The 10,745-nt window shown below is 44.2% G+C and overlaps 1 long non-coding RNA gene across 1 annotated transcript in view; it reads right to left on the bottom strand.

The window, feature by feature from the left end:
- Window positions 1-1,464: 1,464 nt before the first annotated feature.
- LOC135108344 (uncharacterized) overlaps window positions 1,465-10,745 on the bottom strand; it is a 10,792-nt gene continuing 1,511 nt past the window's right edge. The window contains exons 1-2 of the long non-coding RNA XR_010272218.1: window positions 10,210-10,745; window positions 1,465-10,173 (exon numbers count right to left, since the gene is read on the bottom strand). The exon at window positions 10,210-10,745 is cut by the window's right edge and continues 1,511 nt beyond it. This is a non-coding gene — a long non-coding RNA (uncharacterized LOC135108344). The remainder of the gene's footprint in view (window positions 10,174-10,209) is intronic.

The raw sequence follows: 10,745 nt of genomic DNA, 5'->3' as shown, positions 1-10,745 counted from the left end.
TCTTTTGCCTGGAAGAAGAGATTTCCTTTTTTTCTCTCTTTTATTGATTTTTTTTTTTCTCTCTCTCTCTTTGTCTTATTTTGTGTGTGCCAATTGATTTTCTCTCTTCATTCTGTTTGCGCGGTTATCCTCCCTCTGTCTGTCTGTATGTCTGTGTTTCTTTTTGGTCTCTATGTCGGCCTGGTGGTCTGTACATTTTTAGGCCTATATATTTTTAGGCCTACATATTTGTCTATATGCCTCTGTCTCGGTCTCTGTCTATATTGTCTGTCTGTCTCTGTTTATCTGTCTGTCTGTATCTCTCTCTCTCTCTCTCTCTCTCTCTCTCTCTCTCTCTCTCTCTCTCTCTCTCTCTCTCTCTCTCTCTCTCTCTCTCTCTCTCTCTCTCTTCTCTCTCTCTCTCTCTCTTATTACAGGGATGGGAGAATTAGGATAAACTGTTAAACTTTCACAAATGGTATGGAAAGAAAAATATCTGAATAATGAATGCTGAATTTAGTAGATGGATAGAATTGTATATAAACTTTTTTTGTGCAGTCTTGTCACTATTTTCATTCTTATCTCATTTCCAGAATACAATGGGACTGAAATCATTATTGTAGGAGATTGTCTGATTATCATTGGCGATAAATAGATTTTGAGATTATATCCTGAAAATTCTTCGATCCTCGCAATACCATTCTCTCTCTCTCTCTCTCTCTCTCTCTCTCTCTCTCTCTCTCTCTCTCTCTCTCTCTCTCTCTCTCTCTCTCTCTCTCTCTCTCTCTCTCTCTATCTATCTATCTATCTATCTATCTATCTATCTATCTATCTATCTGTCTATCTATCTATCTCTTTCCTTCATTCACCAATTCACTCACATTTACTCTCTCTCTCTCTCTCTCTCTCTCTCTCTCTCTCTCTCTCTCTCCTCTCTCTCTCTCTCTCTCTCTCTCTCTCTCTCTCTCTCTCTCTCTCTCTCTCTCTCTCTCTCTCTCTCTCTCTCTCTTAATTAAGTAGCATCAGGTTTCCAGTAGCGAAGTCGACAAGTTTCCTTTATTAATATGAACACAAATAGTTCAGTCACAACATCAATATACAGACTTATTCATACCGTAATATACACTACACATGGATGTATTTAATTGCTGCTAGGTGCGGGACTCGTATATGTTAGTTTAGTAATATATATGTATATGTGTATGATGCGTTATATTTGTTTATCATGGTATCTGTATATAAGTATTCTCTTTACTCCTTATTCTCTTTATTCTTTATCAAACTAGATGTATATATATATATTATTATAGTAGTCTCTATAGTATGATAAGGTGGGTTGTGACTAGGTTACTGTATATGTGAAGGTTTGTGTATGTATGTGCACGTATGTGTGTATGTATTTGTGTGTGTATTGGGTAAACCAGAGGTACCATAGAAAAGATTTTTTTATTTATTTTTTTTTTATGTTTTGTGTGTGTGTGTGTGTGTGTGTGTGTGTGTGTGTGTGTGTGTGTGTGTGTGTGTGTGTATGTGTGTCATTTAATAAAACAAATATGCTGTCATTAGTATTTTGTTATATGGAGCACAAATAAATTGATAAAATGAATTAATTAATCAATTAATCGCCTAATACATGTATTATGCATGTGTTGTTCTAGGAAGCTAAAAAGGGAATGTGTTCTTATTATTATGCATGTCTTTATTTTATAATTAAGGTAAATAGTGACTGATGTACTGATGTATGTGTGTGTGTGTGTGTGTGTGTGTGTGTCCGGAAATAAGCAGTACTGGATTCCCTTAATAAGAAAACGTTTATATATATCAAGGTATGTGTATGAAGTGTTAACTGAGAGCAGTGTCCTGACGAGTATACATAATTATGTGTGTGTGTGTATATACGTAAAACAGGGGAATGTCGAGGGTACCTATTATCCAGAGGGTGGGAGGGACGATCTACGGCTTATTGCCCTACAGGCGTGATGAAGGCAAAGAGGTGCTCGATGAGGAGAGAAACAAGGGTGCTGCTAGATCCAGGTGTCACGACCGTGCTGGTGGCGTACGTACATACGTGTGGCGGTGGCGGCGCAGTGAGGTGGGTGCGGTGTGTGTGTGTGTGTGTGTGTGGAAAGGAAATGAGTGGCATGGCGATGTGACAAGATGTTGTTTCAGTTTTAAAGGTTCCGATGAGTGACTAATTTTTGCTTCTCATGAGATATAAGAGAGAGTGATACTTTTAAATTTGCATTTGTCAGACAGGAGTAGATTGAGAGGATCTGACAGAGGTATATAAGTGGGATGTAACAAATTCCTTAGCGTTAATTAATCGACTTGAAGCTTAGTAAAGTTAAATTGATAAAAAGAGAGAGAGAGACAATAGGAAAATTATGTTCAAATTACAGCGGTAGATGACGGGTTGTTGGTGCAGAATCAATAGGGAACTTCAAGATTAGATGAATTTATGCATTTATGGATAGGAATGATAGGCAGATACAGGTAAAGCATGCATGTTTTATGTAGAGAATCCCACGTGTAGATAAGCTGGTTTCTTGTAGCTCATCTTTTTTTTATGTTGTGATGTTTGTGTTGTGATGCCATTCGTGTGTTGAAGCGTGTGTTGAAGTGTGGAGGGGCGGTCGTTGTGCATTGTCACCCGCACCACCAGGAGTCGAGCTGCTCACTGCCCACACGAAGCACGGAACACAGAGAAGGAAGCATGTACATAGTATTACTAAACCTTACCTATTATACTGTTCGTACTTATGATTAATACTTTATAACTTCAAGAAACAGCGAAGTGGAGCAAACACGAGAGGTGAACATAGGTAGGAATGGAAAGTTGAGGAGTGAAACACCAACACAGAGACGTTTCGGACACGTGAACGAGAGGGAGTATGAAGCAGCGACGTGGAGAAACATTGAACACCTTTGACGGTGACTCAGCGAACATGAATGCATACCAGCTGCAGGCTTGGAAAGGAACAGAAGATTAAGCTACCGTAGTATTCAGAAGGAGTTGATATGACACAGAAAACAAGTAACGTAATCGAAAAGGCGTGACGGAAATAATAATAGTGGTAACGATAACAGTAACACCTTAAGTGAACGAAGCAGTGGGATGATCAGTGTTGGGCTCAGTGTTATTCATCAACGCGGGCGTAACTGAACTTGGAAAATGAGATATTAGAAAGTGTATAATGCAAAGGGAATGGAATTAAGACAAAAACAGAAGTAATCAACCGCATGAAAAACAAAATGAGAAAAGTGAAAATTAACACGATGGAGAAAAATTGAACGGAACGAAAGGCATAACACCACGACCACCAACAAAAAGATGAACACGAACAGCTGGCAGCACTCCAAATCACGACACTACAATACACACACACACTCACACACACGCACACACACACACAATGAGGGACGCCCACCCGCCCTGCGCTTTGATTCACGAGGCGTTGGTGGTTCGAGAAGCCCGCCAATGAGCAGGTCTTGTCCGGAGTTCACAAACCCGTTCACACACAAACGTAGCATTCCCGGCGTCCATAACAAGATTTAACCGCGCCTCAGCACATCGAGATACTGTTTGTATGTGTGCAGAACGCTAATTACCATGCACTCCTCCGTTACTCTAATGGGAAAAAAAATAAATAAATAAATAAATAAAAAAATTCATTGCGCATCACTGTACTCTGTCAAAGCGCAGAATGTCGCTACTTCGCTGCGCAGTTTATTCGGAACTTTGTTTGTTGCGCATTCTTTCAATTACTATGATGTGCAGATCCTTATTGCCTCTGCGCATTAATGTATCCTATAAATGAGTAGATTGTCTATTGCGCACTCCTTAAGCAACACTACTAGATGCGCACCACTACCTATTACTGAAATGCGCAGAGCTTTACTTTATTGCGCATTACCTTTTTTCTACTAATGCGCAGAATGTTGTTACTTCATTGCGTAGTGTGCACGGAACGCTGTCATGTCACCTGCTGAAATGCACATGTCTGTATTGTTTCGCTGCGCATTATTGTATTCTATAAACGCGCGGAATTGTCACTACTTTACAGGGCAGTATGTACTGTTCCGCACACCTTTGCTTCATCCTCCCATCAACTCAGTGGCTCGCGGAGAAGCATCCCAAACACTGCCACGGACAGCAAAAAACTCTTTCATCAAATCCAAACAAACGTGCCATGTCTAGCGAGAAAACTACTTCGCCTGGCGCAAGAAATCGTAAATGAGTACTACGTCTGTACTACGAAACACCACGCGCCCTTTAAAACAGTCCATCCCTCCGCCCTGTAGTAAATAACGTATTTCTCTAACTTACTACGCACTTACATTTAACAACAACTACATATTGACGACGTTACTACTGCGACAGGAAGCCTTATTACTCTATGGTTGATTGGAAGGGTCGGCATCACGCAGGGACGCTTGCTGGTCTTCCGTGCCTCGGTGGGAAGGTGGCGTGGCGTGGCGGCGGTGGCGGCTGTGGCGCTAGTAGTGGTGGTGGTGGTGGTGGTTCTGGTGGTGAGGGTCCAGATGACATATACCGGAGTTGTATATGAGCTGCGGTGTATTTGAGGGGCATGAACTGCTCCTCTCTGCCGCTCTCGACAGTACAAGGCCGGGATTAAAACGCTTTGTTCTCTCAGCAGGACACAAAGGCCACGGAGATGATCCGGTAGGGTATCACGTATGTCTTCCTATCGGTAGTGCTGAATTCTCGTCAAACTGTTGTTGCCGTCACGAAAACACGCTTGAAAATACTAATAACTTTCACCACAGCTTATTGATAATTGTGAAAGGACGCCGAAACGCTTGAGAATAATTGATTAGGAGTAAGTGCGCTTTGTAAAATCACCTACACCAATTTGAACCGTTCCGAAGCAATCAAACGCCTTCGCAAAGAATACGCCGCTACTTTGAAGCTTGGAGAACCAGGCAATCACTAACAATACATATGCCTTCTGATTTCACTCCACTCATTAACACGATCGCTGGGAGCAGAATGAAAGAAAATATTTCATACGCATCTAATACAGAATTTCGTGCCCGGGTCTCTTGTAGCGGAGGTAGCGGAAAAATACATCACATTTGTTAACCTTTATGATGTCACTTCCTTTTAAGCTCCGCGTTTGTGCCGCCTCACTCTCTCCCCTTCCTCGGCTCTCCCGTTTTCTCCGTTCTAGCTTTTAAGTTTACTCACGCCCATGTTTTAACGAGTAATCCGCACTAAAAGGTCTTTAATCACGTCTAGAATCACAGCGCCTCTCCGATATTTCCTCAATGAGAGAGGGAGAGAGAGAGAGAGAGAGAAAGAGAACTATGCATTAACTGAGAATTTTAAGGAGAAGGAGCAGAAAATAATCCAGCAAAGACGTAAAACAGATTCAACATTTCTTCTCGAGGTGTGAGGACTTAATGAAGTGTGCTGCGGGTTGGAATGACGGAGAGAGAGAGAGAGAGAGAGAGAGAGAGAGAGAGAGAGAGAGAGAGAGAGAGAGAGAGAGAGAGAGCTGCTGAGATGAGGGAAGGGAGGAAGAAGGAAAGTTTAACGAAATGGCCGGAGGTGAATCTTGCGCCTCTTAACTGGATTATTCCGCGGTGAGGGAAGATTGTGATGGAAGAGGACGACGAGGAGGAGGAGGAGGAGGAGGAAGAGGAGGAGGAAGAGGAGGAGGAGGAGGTGACAAGAGACAAGGGAAAACAGCGTTTATGGAAGGTTTTAGAAAGGGAAAAAGTTGACACGTTAAAAAGTAGAGGAGGAGAAGAAAAAGAAGAAAGAAGAGTAGGAAAAGGAAAAGGAGAGGCTAGACTTCGAATACGCACACGACAAATGAAGGTAATGACAAAGAAAACGCACTTAGCTCGATAACATACAGAGAGATATCTTGTTTTTTTTTTCTTTTTTCAATATTGGAATCCACAACACGTGCATCAAACCACAGCAATCACTAACCAAACAGCAGCAACACAGAGTAACGCTCGTAAATAAAACATAAGTCGTTTGTGCCGCATATCTCTCCGCCTCATTAACGCGAACACCACCGGGAAAATTGTGCGTTTTTTGGGGGGACTATCATATGCCGCGGGTCGAAAAAAATGGAGGGAGGAAAAAAAAAAATGAGAGAAACAAAAAAATCTGGTGTTGATTTCAAACGTGTATCGCGGTTCTTTTTGGGGAATGCGTGGGCGGGAAATGTTTGTATGTACGTTTATGTGCACCTGTATGTATGTAGGCATGCATGTGTACGCGTCAAGAGGCGGACGCGAATACAATTTACATACACAATGCGCGCTGAGTGACCTCCGTAGCGGCCAGGAAGGATTTGTGCCGCGACGGGAGTGACATTTGAACTTTTCGATATATGTATTGGTTTTCCATTTGAATTAATGTCGTGCTGGATTAATTACTAGTTTTATGGCATTTGACTGGGCGTAAAAAAATATCTATCTTGCATATGAATATTGATGAATCAGGAAATGCAGGCCTGAATCTATGCAGGTGATCGCGTTCCTGGCTTTTTTTTTCTATTTTTTTTCCTTTTTTTTTTTTTTTTAAGGGCCGAGTGTTGGGGGAGTGAGAGACGGCGGCAGTTGCGCTATAAAGGTGACCACTGCTGCTGCTACTACTGCTGCTGCCGGCAAACAAAAGACCACTGTACGTTATGGGGTAATGAACCTGCGTTAGACTGTTTATTGTGCTTTTGACTCCCCCGTACCGCACCTGTATCCCTGTCTCCCCGCCGCTGCCACCACCATGACGACCATCACTACAGCCGCCGCCGCCACAGCCCTGCATCCTTACCACCTCACCACACACACACACACACACACACACACACACACACATTCATGTCTCGCAAATGGAAATGTTCTCTCTCCCCCTGTCGGTGTCGGGGCGGCGGGAGCGGAGCCTCAGTTGCCACCGTGCTAGACTTGTCCTCGTTGGCGTTATTGTTGATATTGCTGCTCGCGTCCCCCGCCGCTGCCCTGCCCGCCCCCACCTCTCTCCCGCCCTTCCTCTCTCCCTCCCTCCTCTCCCGGACACTAAGGGGGAGAGGAGGCAGGAACGAGAAGAGGAAGGGGAAGGGAAGGGAAAACTTTGTGTATTTTGTGCTTTTTAAGTTTGTGCTTTTAAGTTTGGCAATAACGAGGGAAGGGACGGAAGAGAGAGAGGAAGAAAGCGAGGGAGAGAGGAGTGAGGGAAGTAATAGATTTCATGATGATAATGATGGTGATGATTTTAGTGTCTTTTACGTATGACATTCATTTATTTCTCCTCTCCTCACCGCCATCCTTCTCCTTTTCATCGTCATCATCATCATCGTTATCATCATCATTATTATCACTCTTATCCCTTCATTTCCTTCATTCCTCTTTTCTCTCTCTTCGCTCTCTCTTTCCATCCGTCCATCCCTCTTGCCCCCGTTCCTTCCTCCTCCTCCTCCTTCCCCTTCCCTTTCTCATAAGCAGAAAGACAATTTGTATTTATGAGCAAAATCTGTCTTCACATCCTCCCTGTCACATTACTCGGAAGAACCTTAATATCTCCATAACTACTCGCCTCCTCCTCCTCCTCCTCCTCCTCCTCCTCCTCCTCCTCTTCCTTCATGCACTCATTCCCATTCTTCCAGCCTTGTCTAGCACCAAATTATACCCTCTGCAGTTCTCTTAATCCAGCAACAGGGTACACACACACACACACACACACACACACACACACACACACACACACACACACACACACACACACACACACACACACACACACCAGCGCCCTGTAGGTCTGTTCTGGCTCGGGGACGTGTTCAGCGAGGTCCTCTTCAAAGGCGGGGGTCGGCCAGCCAGCTGCCACACACTCCAACACGCTCACTCATCCCTCCTCGAGCTCGCCAATATCTCAACGTGTCCATCTCGCGGCGGGCGGACACCCAGCCGCCACCCACGTCTCAAGGGAAAGGTGACATGCTCCAACTCTTGAATCTTCCTCTTCTTTGTCTCGTCTCGTGGGTAGTGGTGGTGGTGGTGGTGGTGCTGTTGGTCCTGTTCCTTCTACCGTTGCCTCTCTGTCTTGTAATTTGTGAGACAGACAAGTCATTAGCCAGCCAGACAGCGTAACAGCCAGCCAGCCAAGCAAACAGTTGGACAGCCAGTTAACCGGTCAAAGAACAGCCAGATATCCAAGTAAGTGGCCAGCCTCTAGCCAGGTTTCCGCAGCCCTACACGGCTTTTTAGCGTCAGGAGGGAAGGGAGGCGTGTCCAGGCGACGGTGTTCGGTTGCCTCGCGTCCCTCAAGGCGGCGCCGCTGCTCCCACGCTGGAGAGCAATTCACAAGGTGGGACGTTTGGTCATTTTATTTATTTTTTTCTTCTGAATTCACCTTTAAGTATTCCCATGTCTCTTTTTTTTCAGTTTGTTTGCTTTTTTTCGTTTCTTTTATCTTTTCTCTCCCTTTCCTTTCTTCAAATTGATCATTAAGTATTCTTCTGTGTCTTTTCATCTTGTTTTTTGTTATCTTTTATCTTTCTCCTTTCCCTTTCTTCTAATTCACTTTTCAGTATTCCCATTTGTCCTTTTTTCTGCAGGTTGTCTTTTTTTCTGTTTTTTTTTTTCTCTCTTTCTCTTTCTCTCTCTCTCTCTCCCTTCCAGCGAGCACTTCACAAGCTGGTGGACTTTGTAGCTTGCATTCTTTTTTCTTTTTTTTTCTCTTTCCTTTCCTTTAATTCACCTCATAATGTTTCATGATTTTTCTTGGTGTCTTTCTTCTGTTCTTCCTCCATATCCTGTATCTCCTCTCTCCTCTCTTTCTCATTCCCTTTTCTTCCTTTTTCTTTCGTTGTAGACTTCTTACGTTATTCTGTCTTTTCTTTCTCATAATTCACTTCATAGTATTTTCATGTGTCTTTTTTTCCTTTTTTTCCCCCTCTCCTATATGTATCTACTCCACTCTCCGTTTCTCACGCCTTCCTTGCGCGGGACTCTTAATTATGTGCATTTCTTTTCATATTTTCCCTTCTAATGGTCCTAGGTATCTCTGCTCCCTTGTTCCTTCCTTTCCTACACCTCCTGTCTCCCTCTCCCCTCTCCCTTCTCTTTTCTTCAACAGTTATTAGACTTTTCTTGGCGGCCGAGTGAAACCTTTTTACAGCGTCTCGTGCCACCAGTGGGCTGCCGTCTGTCTCCTCGCCTTGACTCACTTCCTTTCCCTTGCTCCTCCGCGATGTTGCTCTATTTATTTGGCGAGTTTTTGTCCTGCGTGGTGGATGAAGCAGGATTAAGCCGCCTGGAGCAAACACCGCGAGAGAGAGGGAGAGGGAGAAAGTGGACGTTTTCTCTCGCCAGTTTCAGGAGGTATAAAAAAAAAAAGATGAAGCAAAACGAGAATGAATAAGTAACGTGAAAGGAAGAAACTGGAGGAGACAGGTACCTTTCATTTCTTTTTTTCTCTCTTTCTCTTTCTCTTTGTTTGTTTGTTTGTTTGTTTGTTTTTTTGTCCCTGTCGAGTCACATCGCAGGTGAAGCGGATCAGCTCGGAGGGAGGTGGAGGAGGAGGAGGAGGAGGAGGAGGAGGAGGAGGAGGAGGAGGAGGAGGAGGAGGAGGAGGAGGAGGAGGAGGAGGAGTAAAAATAGAAGGAAAGGGAACTGGGGAAAAAATATGCAGTAAAAAAAAGCTAAAAGTAAAAAGTTATTCACGTACAGTGCTGAGAGTTTCTGTTTCCAGAGAGAGAGAGAGAGAGAGAGAGAGAGAGAGAGAGAGAGAGCATGATGGGAGTGTTTGTTGTGGGTTCTGTTCCTCCAACAAACACCTGAGCTACAGCATTACCAGCCGGGCACGACACCCCCTCTCCCCTCCATCCTCTCCTCCTTCCTCCCTCCACCCACCTTTCCTGCACCCCTACCCTCCCCTTCCCCGGCTTCCCTTCCCCTATCGCTTAAAGTTGAGGCAGGGAGTGGCCAGTGGCGCTTATCCCTCCCCTTCCCTAACCCTCTCCTTTTTCCCCCCTGCCCCTTCGTTTCCTCTTCCTCTCTTCTCTCTCTTCCTCTTTCACCGTTCCCTCTTCCCCTCTGTCTCACTGGCCGGGGGAATATTGTATGTAACAGAAAAGTGCTGTTGGTTATAGTGTATTCCCTTTTTCCTCTTTTCCCTCCCCTCTCTTCCCGTTCCCCCTCCTCCTCCTCCTCCTCCTCCTCCTCCTCCTCCTCCTCCTCCTCCTCCTCCTCCACTCACTCCCTCCACCCGTCAGGCTTTTTAGGCCGCCCCGAGAGAGAAATAGCCGGCCGAAGTAAAGGAAGGTTAGGTCTTTTATTATTTACTTCCTTCCTTTCTTTCACTTTTGTTTGAGTTTGTCTTCCGTTTGAAAGTTCCTTCTCTACTTTTTTTTTTTTTTTGAGGGAGGCCGTGAGGAAAAGGAGGGATACAAGTCAAGTTTCCCTCTTGTCCGTTTTGTTTAGTTTTCCCTTTGTTTCGAAGCTTCATTCCCTTATTTTCTTTTTTTTATTTATCTTTTTTTTTTTTAAGGGGAAAGAGCGAGTTGAGGGGCAAAGTTTCTGGTAGGGGGGCGGTAGGTGAAGCAGATTTCTTGGAAAGTTTCGAGTTTGGTTTGACGGCTGGCTAGTGTGACTCTCTCTCTCTCTCTCTCTCTCTCTCTCTCTCTCTCTCTCTCTCTCTCTCTCTCTCTCTCTCTCTCTCTCTCTCTCTCTCTCTCTCTCTCTCTCTCTCTCATGAACAGGTTTATATATGATTTTCCTTTCTATTTTTA

This window comes from Scylla paramamosain, chromosome 17 (assembly GCF_035594125.1).
Source record: "Scylla paramamosain isolate STU-SP2022 chromosome 17, ASM3559412v1, whole genome shotgun sequence".
In the NCBI taxonomy this organism is placed as follows: Eukaryota; Metazoa; Arthropoda; class Malacostraca; order Decapoda; family Portunidae; genus Scylla; species Scylla paramamosain.
The sequence above is the reverse complement of the archived record's forward strand: the minus strand, read 5'-3'. Positions and strand labels throughout refer to the sequence as shown.